The sequence below is a fragment of the Vidua macroura genome, assembly GCF_024509145.1.
Source record: "Vidua macroura isolate BioBank_ID:100142 chromosome W unlocalized genomic scaffold, ASM2450914v1 whyW_random_scaffold_30, whole genome shotgun sequence".
Taxonomy (NCBI): Eukaryota; Metazoa; Chordata; class Aves; order Passeriformes; family Viduidae; genus Vidua; species Vidua macroura.
Genome location: NW_026530534.1, coordinates 2,396,337 through 2,414,521, shown reverse-complemented (window position 1 = coordinate 2,414,521; position 18,185 = coordinate 2,396,337).

The window sequence follows — 18,185 nt, the reverse complement described above, 5'->3', positions numbered from 1 at the left end:
AAATCCCCTGTCCAACATGTGGCATACTCTCTTTCTTCTGGATTAGACGGTTCCTTTGAGTTTGCAAATACATTTAGAGCCTGACAAATCCATCTTTCAAAAGAACCATATCTAGACCAATAAACGTGGTCCGATCTTATTTCCTTTGTTGGCCATTCAAGCATACAAAATTGTATCATCTTTACTTTGTCCTTTTTTCTTGTACAAGGGTTATTCTCCCAGTTGGCTAACATAACTCCCAGGGGACTATCTTGGGGTATCTCGGTTGATAACTTCTTACTCCTGGATTTCTTTCCCGTATTCTCTTTACTGGATTTCTGTCCCATCTTTCAAGTTTTTATCTATTCACCCCCCGCCTCTGTTTTTCACTTTCCTCCGAGGAACTATAATAAAGCTTAACATGAACGATCTACATTGCATATACTTTCATTTGTCCACATTTGCTCAACATTATTTGTCGCTTACTCTCATACACCACAAAACAAACACGACAACAAGGTCACTGGGCAGTCCCGGTGTTCTTGGATACCCCTCAATCCAGCTGTGTTGTAAAACAACCACAACAACAAGGTACCTTTACACCTTTCTCTGGCCAGTCCTGGTGTTCTTGGATACCCCTCAATCTAGCTGTGTTGTTCCCAACCCCAGATCCTCTCAGGCTTATACTCAATTCTGGGTGCTTTTGAATATTAATATCTCAACCCAGCAACCTTAATTCTGGGTGGTCTCGAATATTAATATCTCAACCCAGTAAGCTTGAGTCTGGGTGCTAACAAAACAACTATGACAACAAGGTACCTTTACACCTTTAGGTGTCCCTGGCCAGTCCTGGTGGTCTTGGATACCCCTCAATCTAGCTGTGTTGTTCCCAACCCCGGATACTCTCAGGCTTATCCTCAAACTGGCAAATTTTTTGTCTTCCACTTTTTCCATTTACTCACCTTTATTTTCCACTCACTCTCACACACACATTCACACCCTCGGACCTGTTCATTCACACTTCTACATTTCCCTTTATTTTATTGCACAGAAGAAGGAAACGTCAGCAAACCTCTTAGACTTACACGAAGGGATTTCTGTTACCAGAGAATCGCGGATCGTGTAAGCCCCACCCTGACCCCTTCCACCTCCCCGAGGTTGGCTATCCCTCTTCCCTAGAGATAGCCTCAGAGTCAGGGGTTCGGACCTCCGTACCTTGCCCGATCTGGACTCCCCACCCCCCCTCCCCCGGGCGGAATGGGTTAAACAACTACTTTACGCAGCCGCGGTGCTAAAAGGTCCTACGATACTGAGCCATCCTTGCTTTGGGGGCAGCCTCTCTGGGCTTCAGTACCGCCAGGCCTCTGGGAAGTGCCCTGAATTTAGTTGCCTCTGGTGCCAATTCACCTTTGAGGCTGGCTGCATGCGACTCACACCTGGTGCGAGTCACAGCTTCCCCCTCACGCCCAGGGGAACAAGGCTAGGTTTGCGGTGTTTTGCCTAAGCTCCCACCCGCGGGGACTTGTTGGTGCGGGACCCACCCTCGCGTACACAACAAGACAAAAAGGTACCTTTCTATGGCCAATCCCAAAGCTCTTGGATATCCCTCAATCCAGCTGTTTTCCAGCTCCGGATCCTCTAGGGCTTATCCTCAAACCGGCAAAATTTTTATTCCATCCTGAGTACTCTCGAATTTTCCCCAATACCTTTTATTTTTCCCCAATAGATTATGCCAAGAAAACCCTCTTTTAACCTTTTATTATTTAAATTTTTTTTTTCAATTAATTACTGTTATGAACAGTTTCCAGGTGTTCCCCAGAGACGCGGGCAGGGCTTTCCTAGTTCCCATGGCAACACTAAAAGAAAACTGCTAACTCTAGCTAAGTACCGATATTGAAATGCTAATTAGCTAATTGCTCTGTTTGTTTTCTCTAAACTACCTGGCCTCCCACTCCTCCACGCTGCCATTCTGGGACTAACATGCAAATAAAAACCCCTTTGGATCATGGGAGTATTTTTAGGAGATAAAAATGAATATAAATCAAAAACTGGACACAATAGAGGAGTCTAGATAAATGCCCTAGCTGAGGAAGAGGGAAACACATCCCCTGACTGGCTTTTAACCGTCGCCATCACCTAAGAGAGAACAGACTATATTAGGCTCTGAGAAGCAGGGAGATAGAGACAGAGAGCCCTGGTGCTACCACCAAGGAAGGAGCGGGGACAGCTGTTGTTCTGGACTTCAGCAACAGACTCTGCACACCACGCCTCCTCATCCTCGGGCCACCGGTGTGCCACAAGGAAAGGAGAAAGGACAGCTGCTGTTCGGGACTCCAGTGACCGACTCTGCATGCCGCCTTCCTTCTGGCTGCCTGGGAAAGCTACGACTGCGGGGGCAAGCTCTGCATCGAGCCCCCTGCCCAGCTGATCTTTTTAATAAAGAGCTGAACATTAATAAAGGCATTAGCCCTGTTCATTTCAATTTGGGGGCTCGTCCGGGATAGCCACGCCCGAAGAGGACCCCCGGACAGCTGGACAGCTGGACCACCTGCTTCGAGGGACCCTCGGGAGTTGCTGGCTACCTTTGGACCCTAGGATCCGCGTGAGACACGCAACGCAGAGGAGCATCGGATGGGTAAGAAAAACCGGGAGACGAGCGAATGAGTGAGCGAGTGAGACGGGGGCCGGCAGCTCGGACCCCCGAAGTGAGAGGGACCCGCTAGTACCCGCGTTTCCGGACTCCTGCGAAGGGGCCGGCCGGGAACGGGGGGAAGCGAGTGGAATAGAGGAGCGACTGAGGCATCTCCTTAGAAGTAAAGCAGGCCCTCCTCCGAGCGTGTGGAGGTGCCCTATGGGCAAAGTAAGTCCCTGGCAATCAGCGCAAGGGGAATATCCCCATCAGGGCAGGTGAGATGTGGAGGTCCTAGAGGACATGTCCCCGGCGCCGGCAGGATGGGATAGGACGGCAGGTGGGATGTCCCTGGCAGGTAGGGCAGGGTGTCCTAGCAGGCAGGAGTGACATGTACCTGGCAGGTAGAGGGCATGTACCTGGCAGACAGAAAGCATGTCCCCGACAGGCAAAAGGCATGTCCCTGCCAGGCAGGACAGGACAACAGGGCAGGTGGGATGTCCAAGCAGGCAGGAGCGTCATGTCCCCACCGGGCAGAGGGCATGTCCCCGCCAGGCAGGAGAGGATAACAGGGCATGTAGGGCGGGATGTCCTAGCAAGCAGGAGCAGCAAGTCCCGCCAGGCAGAGGGCATGTCCCCAGCAGGCAGGACAGGATAACAGGGCAGGTAGGATGTCCATGGCAGGCATGGGTGGAGGTCCCCGTCAGAGCAGATAGGGGAATGGCCCTGGAAGGCAGGGCAGGATGTCCCCGTCAGAGCAGGCAATAACCCAAGTAAGCAGAAAGGCAGGAAGGCAAGGAAGCTAAGTCTAGTAGGAGAGTAAGGCAAGGGGGCTTGGCCGGAGTTCGAGTGTAAGGCTCGGCAGGACGTTCGACCTTACCTCGGCAGGGAGACCAAGCTTCCCAAGCCTGGTAGGGTCAGGCAAGGGGGCTTGGCCGGAGTTCGAGTGTAAGGCTCGGCAGGACGTTCGACCTTACCTCGGCAGGGAGACCAAGCTTCCCAAGCCTAGTAGGGTCAGGCAAGGGGGCTTGGCCGGAGTTCGAGTGTAAGGCTCGGCAGGACGTTCGACCTTACCTGGGCTGGGAGACCAAGCTTCCCAAGCCTAGTAGGGTCAGGCAAGGGGGCTTGGCCGGAGTTCGAGTGTAAGGCTCGGCAGGACGTTCGACCTTACCTCGGCAGGGAGACCAAGCTTACCAAGCCTAGTAGGAGAGTCAGGCAAGGGGGCTTGGCCGGAGTTTGAGTGTAAGGCTTGGCAGGACGTTCGACCTTACCTCGGCAGGGAGACCAAGCTTCCCAAGCCTAGTAGGAGAGTCAGGCAAGGGGGCTTGGCCGGAGTTCGAGTGTAAGGCTCGGCAGGACGTTCGACCTTACCTCGGCAGGGAGACCAAGCTTCCCAAGCCTGGTAGGGTCAGGCAAGGGGGCTTGGCCGGAGTTCGAGTGTAAGGCTCGGCAGGACGTTCGACCTTACCTTGGCAGGGAGACCAAGCTTCCCAAGCCTAGTAGGGTCAGGCAAGGGGGCTTGGCCGGAGTTCGAGTGTAAGGCTCGGCAGGACGTTCGACCTTACCTGGGCTGGGAGACCAAGCTTCCCAAGCCTAGTAGGGTCAGGCAAGGGGGCTTGGCCGGAGTTCGAGTGTAAGGCTCGGCAGGACGTTCGACCTTACCTCGGCAGGGAGACCAAGCTTCCCAAGCCTAGTAGGGTCAGGCAAGGGGGCTTGGCCGGAGTTCGAGTGTAAGGCTCGGCAGAACGTTCGACCTTACCTCGGCAGGGAGACCAAGCCTCCCAAGCCTAGTAGGCTCAGGCAAGGGGGCTTGGCCGGAGTTCGAGTGTAAGGCTCGGCAGGACGTTCGACCTTACCTCGGCAGGGAGACCAAGCTTCCCAAGCCTAGTAGGAGAGTCAGGCAAGGGGGCTTGGCCTGAGTTCGAGTGTAAGGCTCGGCAGGACGTTCGACCTTACCTCGGCAGGGAGACCAAGCTTCCCAAGCCTAGTAGGGTCAGGCAAGGGGGCTTGGCCGGAGTTCGAGTGTAAGGCTCGGCAGGACGTTCGACCTTACCTCGGCAGGGAGACCAAGCTTCCCAAGCCTAGTAAGAAGGTTAGGCAAAAGGCCATAAGAGTTTGGGCAGGACTTAGCAGGGGTACAAGGCTAGAAAGTCCATCAAGGAGTTCAAAACTTAGGCCAAAGAGAAAAAGAACAGAAGACAATAGATAAGAGTATGACTAGTGATTGTCCTGGCCAAGAGACAATATAAAGTGCCAAGAGGGGAATTTAGTTAAAAGAGATTAAGTTTAGTCAAGTGATTCAAAATACGAAGTTGGGAGGGGTCAGATGCGCTTTAGCTGCCTGTCATTATATTCCATTTTAGATAGAAGCACCATTTAAGGTATATATTTTTTTTTTGTTTTTGAGGCCTGAAAATGGGAAGAGGTTATAGTAAAAGAGCAAATCCTTCCAAAGCAAAGAGAATTCCCCCTAACAGCCCCTTGGGGCAACTGTTAGACTAATGGGATTCTCGGGAGATCATGAAGGATCTAGGCAAGAGTAAGATGATGGGAAGTATGGCCGAAGTTAGAATTACGGGGAGAGCGGCGGTGGTATGGAACCCAAGATCAGTGGATGTGTAATCAGAAGAGAGGGCCTTGATATAGAACAACTATCTCATGCAGCTTGCTGGCTGGAGAATTCTATAAATAATGAGACTGTGAGAATATGCAAGTTACAAAGAAATAGAGAGGAAGACAAAGGGAATAGAGAGGGGGAGACTAGAAAAATAAAGGAATGGGACCCCCTCGATTGCCTGTCCCCTTCTGCTCCTGTTACTTCTCCAACAGTTTCCCCAGTTGGTCCTTCAGCCCCTCCTATTAAGTCCCTGATTCCTTTCCCCCATTTTCCCACCTCTGTTTCATCATCCCTTCCCTTAGTTTCCTCAACCATCTCCCCAACTCCCTCTTCCCCTTCTCCAGCTGGAGTTTCCTTGCCTCCTCCCACTTGGGAGCTGAGGCCACCTTTGCCCAGGGTTGGTTCATCACCTGGCATGCCCCCTGGCCTCCAGTGTCTCTCTCCACTACTATTTCCCTGCTTGGTGCCTTAGAAAAAGGGCCGTATTGTAGCACCCGATCCAAAGCACCAAGGGTGGAGGGGCTCTTTCCCCTTAGAGGGGTTCCTATGGGTAGAGCAGCTGGGGGAGTTAGGTTTGTGGATGCACCTTTGGCAGCTTCTGAAGTCTGGGGATTTGGGAAAGAGCTAAGAAATTTAGTGGAAGACCCCGTTGGAATATCTAGCCAGTTGGACCAGTTTCTAGGGCTGAGTATTTGTACCTGGGGAGACCTGAGCTATTCTAAGCATTCTGTTCTTTCTGAGAAAGGTCCAGATGATCTGAGCAGCAGGGGTGAAGATATGGGAAAGAGAGGGTGGATTGGGGCCCCCAGGGAACCAGGGAATGCCCTTGGTGGACCCCAACTGGAGTCCCAACCAACAAGAAGGTAGGCAAAACATGAGAGACTATAGGTCCCTCATGATAAGAGGAATCAAAGAGTATCCCTAGGGGAAGCAACACGAAATTGGGCTTTGATAGTACGCAGGAGAAGGATGAGACTCCAGCAATGTGGCTTAACCGACTAAAACGAAATTTCCAGTTATATTCAAATATAGACCCAGATAGCCCAGAGGGTCAAGTCCTCTTGAAGGTCCAGTTTGTCACCAAATCCTGGCCCGATATTAGACGGAAGCTAGAAAAGATGGAGGACTGGCAAGAAAAGAATATGAATGAGCTGCTCAAAGAAGCCCTGAGAGTTTATCTAAGGAGGGAAGAGGAGAAGGCCAAAACTAAGGCTAGAATTATGGTTGCAGTTGCTCGAGAAAGTATAAGAGCAGACAGATCACCAGCACTGCCGTCTAAGTCAAGTGAGAATAGACCAGGGCCATTACCAAAAAATTAGAGACCAACCAACACCATCATATGGAACAAATAAGAACTTTAATGAGTTCAGGAAACCGGAGGCCTCACAAAGCAACAGGAGGTGCTATTACTGTGGTGAGATAGGACACCTTAAAAGGAATTGTAAGAAGTTTCAGTTTGATGAGGTAATGCATAGAGAACAAGAAGTCTTAGAAGAGATTTCAAGGGGAGATGACTAGGGGTGTCAGGGGCTCTATAAGTTAAGGGACCCAATGAACCATCAAGAAGAGCCCTTGGTAAACTTTGAGGTGGGTCCCCACTATGAAGAATTTGAGTTCTTAGTTGACACAGGGGCAGATAAGTCCAGTATAAACAAGTTACCAGTAGGAATCACCATTGGGAAGAAGGTCTGTGAGGTTTTAGGGGCAGAGGGAAGACCATTTAAAGCATCTATAGTTGAGAATATAGAAATCAAGGGGAATTCAAGACAGTGCTTGGCAGACTTTATCTATCTGCCCAATTTAGGGAGTAACCTCTTGGGAAGAGACTTGCAAGTTCAACTGGGGGTAGGGATCATCCCGAGGGATGGGAGGATGGTAGTCCAGGTCATGAGGCTGACCCAGAGAGACATAGAGGAAATAGACCCCAGAGTATGGGCAGAAGAAAGTAAGTGTGGATACTTGAACATCACGCCAATAAAAATAGAAATGCAAAAAGATACACCCCCTATCCGAGTCAAGCAATACCCAATATCCCCCGAGGGCAGGAGAGGATTAGCCCCAGTGATCGAACGACTATTAGAGCAAGGTATTCTAGAATCCTGCATGTCCCCCCATAACACCCCGATACTAGCCGTAAGAAAAGCAGAGGGGAAATACAGGCTAGTTCAAGACTTAAGGGAAGTAAACAAGAAGACTATTACCAGACACCCTGTAGTATCCAACCCCTACACCCTTTTAAGCCAAATTCCAAGGGAACATGCCTGGTTCACAGTTATAGATTTGAAAGATGCCTTCTGGGCATGCCCGCTGGCAGAGGAATGTCGTGACTGGTTTGCATTTGAGTGGGAAGATCCTGACAGAAGGAGAAAGCAACAGCTAAGATGGACACGCCTCCCACAGGGGTTTACAGAATCCCCAAACCTCTTTGGGCAAGCACTAGAGGAACTACTAGGGCAGTTCACCCCTGAAGAAAACACTCAGATCTTACAGTATGTAGATGACTTATTAGTATCTGGAAATGAGCAAGACCGGGTAAAAACCACTAGTGTTCGACTCCTAAATTTCCTGGGAGAAAACGGTCTAAAAGTATCCCAAGAAAAACTACAATTTGTAGAATCTGAAGTGACTTACCTAGGTCACATAATTGGAGGGGGGTATAAGAAACTAAGTCCCGAGAGAATCTCAGGTATCCTGTCTATCCCAGCTCCCAAAACTAAGAGAGATGTAAGGAAGCTACTAGGCCTGGTTGGTTATTGTAAACTGTGGTTAGATCAATACACCAAAAGCGTGAAGTTCCTTTATGATAAATTAGTAGACTCTGAGCCTGTAAAGTGGACAGAAGAGGATGAGGAACAGCTACGAGGCTTGAAAGATAAACTATCCTCAGCACCCGTTCTAAGCCTGCCTGACCTTAAGAAAGAGTTTAATCTGTTTGTGAGTACAGAAGGGGGAATTGCATATGGAGTATTAACCCAGGAATGGGGAAGACAAAAAAAAACAATAGCCTACCTCTCAAAACTATTAGACCCAGTAGCCAGAGGATGGCCAACTTGCCTACAAGTAATTGCAGCTGCAGCTATCCTGATAGAAGAAGCCCAAAAATTGACTCTGCAAGGGAAAATTAAAGTCCACACCCCCCACGATCTCAAAACAGTGCTAAGCCAAAAAGCTCAGCAGTGGTTGACTGACTCTAGAATATTGAGGTATGAGATCATCTTAATGAACACAGGGGACTTAGAGTTAGTCACCTCCAAATGTCTAAACCCTGCACAATTTCTTACCGGAGAACCCCTAGCAGATCTAGAACATGATTGTGTTGAACTCATAAATCTACAGACCAAAGTGAGAGAGGATTTAGAAGATGTACCCTTGCCATACGGGAAATCCCTCTTTATAGATGGGTCCTCAAGAGTAGTAGAAGGGAAAAGAGCCTCAGGATATGCTGTCATAGATGGGGAAGACATGAAAGTCATGGAAAAAGGGAAACTGCCCTCGAACTGGTCAGCCCAGTGTTGTGAAGTCTATGCTTTGAAAAGAGGATTAGATCTGTTAAAGGGAGATCAAGGAACTATTTACACAGACTCGCAATATGCGTTTGGGATCATCCATACCTTTGGAAAACTTTGGGAGGAACGTGGCTACTTAAACTCCAAAGGGAAGAACCTAGTACATGAGAAACTGATAAAACTAGTATTAGAATCCTTACAAAAGCCCGCAGAGATAGCTGTGGTGCATATAAAGGGACATCAGAAAGGACACACACGTGAAGAAAAGGGAAACCGATTAGCAGATCAGATAGCTAAAGAAGCAGCCTTAGACCCAAGAAACCCAGTAAAAGCTTTTAAAATAGAAGTAGGACCAAGTAGAGAAAGAAAAAAGGAAGAGCCGAGGTTCAGTGAAAAAGAATTAAAAACAATAAAAGAACTAGAATTACATCAAGGGAAACAAGGAGAATGGTTAACTCCTGATGGGTGTAGGTTCCTAAATAAAGCCCTAGCTCAAAGAGTGCTAGTAGAGTTACACGAATTGACCCACTGGGGAATCCAAGGTTTGTGCGACCACTTTTTACGGGAAAATTTATGCCTTGGAGTTTATGATCTGGCGAAAGCAGTCACAAGAGGGTGTGCGATTTGCCTGAAAACTGACCAAAAGGTAATGAGAAAAATTGCGTATGGGGGAGGAAAAAATGCTTTGAGACCTTTTCAAAACATACAAGTAGATTTCACTGAAATGCCCTCTGTGCAGGGGTACAAACATTTACTAGTGATCGTAGATCATCTCACTCACTGGGTGGAGGCCTTCCCAACCAGAAAAGAAACTGCGCAGGAAGTTGCAAGAATAATCCTAGAAAACATCATACCACGATACGGCCTGGTCAATAACATTGACTCGGACCGAGGTCCACATTTTGTTGCTCAAACTTTGCATCAAGTAACAAAAGCCCTGGGGATAAGGTGGAGATTACACACCCCATGGCATCCTCAGAGCTCTGGAAGAGTAGAAAGGATGAATAGAACCCTTAAAAATGTGTTAACTAAATTAATTGAAGAAACAAAAATGAATTGGCTCAGGTGTTTACCTCTCGCTCTCTTGCGCATCAGAAACAGACCTCGGTCCGACATGGGGGTCTCTCCATATGAAATGATGTTTGGACTCCCTTTTTTAATCACCCCTTTCAGTACAGCAGATTATCTGGAAGGGGAGGCAGCAACCCAGAAATATTTAGAGGTCATAGGAAAATCCCTAGAAGGCCTCAGGAAGAAGGGGTATCTTCCCCAAACTTCCCCTCTAGACACCAATGCGCACAACATCAGTCCTGGGGATTGGGTGTTGATAAAGTCCTGGAACACTACTACTCCATTAACCCCCAAATTCGAGGGACCTTTCCAGGTACTACTCACCACACACACTGCAGTGCGGACCCAAGAAAAAGGCTGGACCCACGTCACCAGAGTCAAAGGACCAGTGCCACCCCCGGACGCCGGACCAGACCCAACAGTGCCACCCGCCTCCTCTTGTGCATGGACAGTAATTAAGAAATCAGAGGACTTAAAATTAACTTTAAAGAAGACTTGCTAGAGGCTGATATACAGTAAGGTGTTAATAACTGTTTCTGAGTTAAAGTACCATAGAAAAGGTTTAAGTACTTGGTAATTGTTTAATAAGACTATGTGTCCTTTAGCCAAAGGAGTTACCTAAAAAAAAAAAAAAACTTGGTTTCTAAAGAACACTAGAATTACCCTCAGGCCTGAGTAAAAGCATAAAAAAGCCAAAAGAAGTTAGCCCTCAAAAGCCAAAGACTGTAAGTTGATGCGGGCTTAAGCCCGATCAAAGAAGTAGAGGAGGGATTTGTTATGAACAGTTTCCAGGTGTTCCCCAGAGACGCGGGCAGGGCTTTCCTAGTTCCCATGGCAACACTAAAAGAAAACTGCTAACTCTAGCTAAGTACCGATATTGAAATGCTAATTAGCTAATTGCTCTGTTTGTTTTCTCTAAACTACCTGGCCTCCCACTCCTCCACGCTGCCATTCTGGGACTAACATGCAAATAAAAACCCCTTTGGATCATGGGAGTATTTTTAGGAGATAAAAATGAATATAAATCAAAAACTGAACACAATAGAGGAGTCTAGATAAATGCCCTAGCTGAGGAAGAGGGAAACACATCCCCTGACTGGCTTTTAACCGTCGCCATCACCTAAGAGAGAACAGACTATATTAGGCTCTGAGAAGCAGGGAGATAGAGACAGAGAGCCCTGGTGCTGCCACCATGGAAGGAGCGGGGACAGCTGTTGTTCTGGACTTCAGCAACAGACTCTGCACACCACGCCTCCTCATCCTCGGGCCACCGGTGTGCCACAAGGAAAGGAGAAAGGACAGCTGCTGCTCGGGACTCCAGTGACTGACTCTGCATGCCGCCTTCCTTCTGGCTGCCTGGGAATGCTACGACTGCGGGGGCGAGCTCTGCGTCGAGCCCCCTGCCCAGCTGATCTTTTTAATAAAGAGCTGAACATTAATAAAGGCATTAGCCCTGTTCATTTCAATTACCTTTTTATTTTCCTCCCCGACCAAGGGGTCCCACTCTTTCCCTGAGACCCAGTCCCAGTTTCCTGTGGGGGTTTCTCTCACTCTTTACCACTTGCTTCGTCTCTTTACTGGCCGCTTTTCTCGCGAAAAAGACAGAAACGCAGCATGGGAGACTACCGCTCTCGCTTAGCAGGTCTGGGGTAACCAGCCCGCCTCTCATTCACACACATTCATCCCCCCTTTATTCAGCCCCGTCCCAACAAATACTTACCTATCCTTTGTCCTTGGTCTTTGTTTTTCGTGTGCACTTTAGTCTTAGGGGCTAATTACCGCGGTTCTAGGGAATCTCTTCCCTTTTCTTTGTTTTATTGTCTTCTTTTGTCCATCGGATCGTAACCTGCGTCTGTCGGTCACACCAGGGGAGCACAGTGAGGCTGCCTAACAGGGCAGGACGCGTCTCCCTCACTCTGACTCTCCTAAGGCACCGGCAGAGAGGTGTTAAGAACCATCCTCTGCTACCATACTTGTGAAAAACGCCAATCACTTGGTTTTTTAAAATTTTTAAAGTTTAATAATAATAAAATGGTTATAAAAATAATAATACACTTAGAGTAATAAAAATTTAGAGTTAGGACAATTACAGGACAATAAAAAGCAAAGAATTACGGACGTCCGGATGCTCTCGGGCACTTAAGTCACGACAAGCATGCCTTGTGAACAAACGAATCACCTTAAAAGCAATAGCCTGTTGCATATACAAAACACTTCATGATTATGCATATATTTTATTTAAAACAAGAACTTTGTCTGGTACTTGTCAAAAAGTTTCTGTTAATTCCCAGGCGCCTTTGAGTCTAAGTCAGGCTTGAAGAAGTTCGTTTCTGTTGATAAGGAAAGCCATAAATTCCTCTCCTCGGGAAGATTTAGGGGTTTCTGTAATTGTTATCCTTGTGCGAAGAATTCCTTGATTATCTCATCTCTTTCTTGAGCTACTTACAAAGCATCTTACATAGTATAGTTTCTATTTTAACATTGTGTTATAACCTAAAAATACATTCAACACACTACTTGAGAGAATTAATACAGCATAACTTTCCAACATTACACATATAATATTCATTGTAACTATTGCGTAAAGCCAATCATAAAATACGCATTTTTCACAGGAGGTAATGCCAATTGTGTTGTTTTTTTGTGTAGTTGCCGGGGTTGTTATGAACAGTTTCCAGGTGTTCCCCAGAGACGCGGGCAGGGCCTTCCTAGTTCCCATGGCAACACTAAAAGAAAACTACTAACTCTAGCTAAGTACCGATATTGAAATGCTAATTAGCTAATTGCTCTGTTTGTTTTCTCTAAACTACCTGGGGACAACTGGCCCCCCACCCCTCCACGCTGCCACTCTGAGACTAACATGCAAATAAAAACCCCTTAGGATCATGGGAGTATTTTTAGGAGGAAAAAAAGAATATAAATCAAAAACTGAACACAGTAGAGGAGTCTAGGCAAATGCCCTAGCTGAGGAAGAGGGAAACACATCCCCTGATTGACTTTTAACTGTCGCCATCACCTAAGAAGGAACAGACTATATTAGGCTCTGAGAAGCAGGGCGATAGAGAGACAGAGAGCCCTGGTGCTGCCACCATGGAAGGAGCGGGGACAGCTGTTGTTCTGGACTTCAGCAACAGACTCTGCACACCACGCCTCCTCATTCTCGGGCCACCGGTGTGCCACAAGGAAAGGAGAAAGGACAGCTGCTGCTCGTGACTCCAGTGACAGGCTCTGCACGCCTCCTTCCTTTCGGCTGCCTGGGAAAGCTACAACCGCAGGGGCGAGCTCTGCGTCGAGCTCCCTGCCCAGCTGATCTTTTTAATAAAGAGATGAACATTAATAAAGGCATTAGCCCTGTTCATTTCAGGGGTAGCTCTCATTTCACGCCATAAACTGCTTCGTAGTGTGTTCACGTACTCAGCCTCTCAAGGTTTGTTCGAACAGAGATGTTTCAAGCCAGGGGAGGGCGACTCCCAGTGAACAAGAGATAGAGGAAATAAGGGGTGAAGACTTAACCGAAGCTCTGGAGAGATTCGAAAATCACTTAAAAGGAGGAGGTAACTCTCACAGGGTGTATAAAAGGGAATGGAGCAGTAGTGAAGACTCCGCACCAGAATGGAACGAAAAATTCCTCATAATAGCCAATAAAAATAAATGTTGGGAAGTTGGGAATGTTATAAATAGAGGCGAATAATTTGTTCAGCCTTTCAAGAGTCAATCAGAAATTTATTGATTACAGCAAGCGATGGCAAGCAAACAGCGCTGGGTGCAGCCGGGGAGTCCCTGCTCCGCAAAAATGGCCCACACACCGTTTTCCCCCTTCCCACAGTCTTTTTATACCTTTTTTTTTTCCCGGGGCCGCGATATCTCTGGGTGTACTCTGCGCTTGCGCCTTCTGTTGCTAGGGGGTCGTCTTCTACTCTCTGTTGGTCGCCCGAGGGAAGCTCCTCTCTTCTTCCCCGGCGAAAGTCCATGGCCCTGCAATGGTCTTTTCCATATGCACCTAAGTTCTAATTACACACCCAGCTTAAGTAATCAACATGCTAACTAGTTTCTGTCTGGCGGTTTTCTGTTATCTACACAAGGCTTCTCCTTTGATTTTCTGTTATCTACACAAGGCTTCTTTTTTCTGTCTTGATGAACAAAGAGTCTTTTCTAACTTATCACGGGAATACTGCACGAATTATTGTGTTCAAATAAAGAGACAGGGGATTGTTATATATGTATAATTCCTGCAGTTGGGGGTGCATGTAATAAGCTGTAGTTAATGCACAGATTAAGTTGCCGGGCAGCTAATTAGCATTTAAAAAGCCCTAGCCAGCAGAGAACAATGACCGCAAAGCTGGCCTTTAGGTCACACCCAAGCGAATCACAGGCAGGTAGCTTCGAGGCCGGGACCCAGACTCAGCATCGGGAGAGAAGACAAGGAGGGGGACATCTGGACTCATCACTAGCTGATGATGTGCCTCTCAGAAGACATCAGCGGACAAAATGCCTTCTCTGTGAGAGAAGACTGCATGAATATGCAGTTTGCCACAATGACTTATAGCCAAAGGTGGAATAAAAAGTCTAAAAACCCTCTGCAAAAATACAATGGTGCGAAAACCGGACGGAGTCACTGACTCTGTCAGTTTGCACCCAAAGCTGCTCTGTAGACTGTGGGCAAATTCAGACTTTAAATTGTTATGCGATCGCAAATAAATTTAGTTATTAATTATTAATTCAGATTGGCTTGTCTCTATTTACAACACCTATTCTTAAGGAAACCCATCCCTCAGCAGTCGTCCACTTTAAGAGACAGTTTGCTGTGTTGGGAAAAGCCGTCCCCACTCAGTCCTCGGCCTGTCAAGACTGATGCCCGCGGTCCAAACCAGGACCAAGTCTTTTCAGCAAGACACGGGGTAAGTCAGTATTACCTCACTCAAGAGGGCAAATGGTGTCTGGCTGGGGTCTCCAGACCCCTGGTGTTCAGCCTTGGCTGCAAACCCCGCCCGATCCGTCAGGGTCTTGGGTCTTCAGCCTAGGCTGTGATCATCTTGGCATCCACCAGATGACGTTGTTGAGTCCGGGACGGGACAGAATGACTCCAGTGATCAGAAGGTGAAAAAAAGAGAGCCTTTATTAAGAACTAGCAAGTCCTTTTATGATCTGACTAGCTAAAGTGAAACCTGAGTGGTCTCAAAGTAAAAACCTTTCACACTATTGGTGAACTATGAATAGCACACTCTGGAGAATCATATCTATAAACAACATGAACAGAAAGAGAAATAATAATTGTTTTCATTCTTTCTCTCTAAGTTCCCTAGGCCTGAAGCCTGGGAATCTCTTTGACTGAACTGAGAGTCTTGACAACAGGGATCCCAAATGCCTCGCTTCAGTGCTGTCCAGAATTGTAGCCTCGCCTGCAGCATCCCAAAGATGGACTAACCAACTAATAGATTCATCAGGTCATCAAGTGTAATCCTTTCTTAGTCCACGAAGGTCCTTCAGGGAAAAGGACTCAATATTGGCTTCTGATCTTGTGCCAGTTGCTTTGACTCCTGATTTTATGTCAGAAAGACTTGAGGGTCCTTCTCCTGCATCATCATCATCATCATCCACTGGTCGATCGGTCTTGTCTGTGCACTTTCCTCTTCTCGTGCTAGTAGCAACAGCCATTGATTGGGACTTACTGTCTGGTTTAGCTGCTGGCTTCGTAACTGGGGTGTTGGCTGCAGCCTGAGTGACTGGGATAGCTGTTGATTTATCTCCCTGTGCCCCTTCCTCTGTCTGCTGCCCTACAGCAGAGTGCGATAAGCATATGCCAGGGCCCAGCTTACTGCAACAATCTTTTTCTCCTTAGGGTCATCATGACACTTCTCTTTCAGGTATTTCCCCACCTCAGCTGGGTTCTGAATTTGTTCACGTGGAAAGTCCCAGACTATAGGGTCAGAAAATTCCTTCAGGATTTGGCCCATATCCTCCCATTTCCCACACCACTCAGGATATTCCATGCCTGGGTCTACTCCTGGGTCAGGGGTCTCATCAGCTCTTATAGAAATCTCAGCCCTCATTCTAGAGCATATGCAGACTGTATAGAGGAAGCTTACCAGATTAAATACCAGAAAGATGGTCTTTTTAATATTCAGGGGAAACTGAACATTCTTCAATAGGGATGTAACACATTCAGAGGAGAAGAAGGAAAACAAAGGCTGAAAAGCCTCATCCCCTGCTCCCCCTCTAACAAACTGGGAGCATAACCATAACCATGAACCATACATACCTGGAACAGACTCCAGCACCTTTATAAACTTCCTACAAGTCATTACCACCAAGCCCAGCCTAATAGCTATTCTAGTCAGTGCCCCTCTACTGCAAAAACTACGTATTAGGGACAATACCGGAGCTATTTCTGGATAAGAAAATAAACCTAAGGACCATAGAGGTATTAAGACCTCAAAAAACCTAGGGACCAGAAACACATGCAAGCCTCCACCCCAAGAGACATGAATTCAAACAACATGGCTACTAACTGCTTTATCCCAATGCAGAGTAATTGCAACCAACATACAGTCAGAACAGGGTTTTTTCCACTCTCTCAAGCCACGCGTTGGGCGCCAAATATTTCTCCTGGTTTAGGGAAAATTTGGGAGAAAACCTCCAAAAGGAGGCTCCCCCAGAAAGCCAACCCATGCGGCTCCTCCCCCCAACTGGTTCAGGAAGAATTTCCTTGGAGAGAAGTGGAAAAAAACCCTGTTTATTTACCAGGCAAAGCACTCCCCAGCACAAAAGAATTGGACGGTACCAGATGACAAAACTCATTCGCCACTCTGAAGAGATGACAAATTCAGAAAGTCTCTCCTGTGGGTGGTCACTCTGTTATCAGTCCCTCCGGCACTGGGAAAGGCTGCTGCCCAGGGTAGGCCTCGGTGGGCCACAAAGTGCGCGCTCTTGGTGCTTTCCAGGTCCCCAGTCCGGAGCAGATTCAAACAGTTCCACGAAAAGGGAAAGAAAAATCAGTCAGGGGAAACTTCTCTGCCTCAGCTTGCTAAACTAAAGAAAAAGCAAAGGAGTGCTCTGTTCTGCTCTGTCCGTGCCCAGACAACACAGTCCAGGGCCAAATGTGGAGGAGTGAGTGCAGGCTGATAACAAACTCTGTGCTTCTTCTTCTTCCCGCCTTTGGTCTCAGAACCAGTCTTGAAGGCACTGAATATAATATCCAGCATAAACAGAACATACGATTGGGCATACAAGGATCATAACTTCACCCTAGGACACTTCTTTTTACAGTTTTGCCATATTGGGCAAAAAGCCTTTCATAACAATGTTTAAGCCATTAACCATAAAAATTCAGCCTCTTAGAGTTGGTTAGAGCATGGTGCTAATAACACTAAGGTTGAGGGTTCAATCCCCATATGGACCATTCACTCAAGATTTGGATTTGTTGATCCTTGTGTGCCACTTCCAACTCAGAATATTCTGTGATCTGGAAATAAAATAGTATCCTAGGTTACAATATAAAGATGTATTCTATCCCCATCTTCAAGAGCTCGTGAAACCAGGAAGGGCACTGTTTTTTCCTCATCTCCTGTTAACAGACCCATCAATTCCTTGCCGCAAGACTCAGAGATAACTCCCCTGGGAGCCATTTCTGTTTAATGGACAGTCAAGGATCCACTGCATGACTCATAGAATGATATCAGCCCATCGTGAGATGCTCCACCCAGGGGGGAGGAGCTAAGCATCCCCACCTGGATATTATCTGGCATTTGGGACAGAGCAAGCAGACCTTACCCGCTCGTTTCCAGAGGACAAGAGCTACCAGATCTTTTCTATGGGATCACCACTTCAATGAGACCATTTCATCTGGACTGCTACCACCACCCTAACTAGCAGGGTGTCAGGTTGTATTCTGACTCTGTCAGTGTTTTTTCTTTTGTATTATTGCATGTATTTTGGGTTTTTTTCCTTTTCTTAATAAATTGTATTTCTGACTTGGAGTCTCTCTCTGGTTTTGCTTTCAAACTAGAACAAATAGTTCTTCAGCAGCCTTGTTCCTGTGAACACTGCCCAGAGGCAGGAGTGCTGAAGGAGGTCCGTGTTGCAGCCTGAATTGCTGCTAGTAAAGTCCAGGGTAAAGAAGCAGAAAGGCCCTTTGTATGGTATCCACAGATGTTTAATTCAGCCGCGCTGTGAGATGTTCAGAGTCTCAGGCACACACACATGTAGGATCCAGGTTTCTCCCTCTCATAGGGCCTGGGGTGACGCTGGTCTCGGGGCAGTACAAAGATATGGACCAACCAGGGAATAGGGAGGGAGTGGCTCAGGGACACAAGAACCTGTCAGGGTCAGCTTGTAGGGACCCCAACAGTGTAAAAGTCCATTTCCTAGCCCGTGTAGCTGAAGA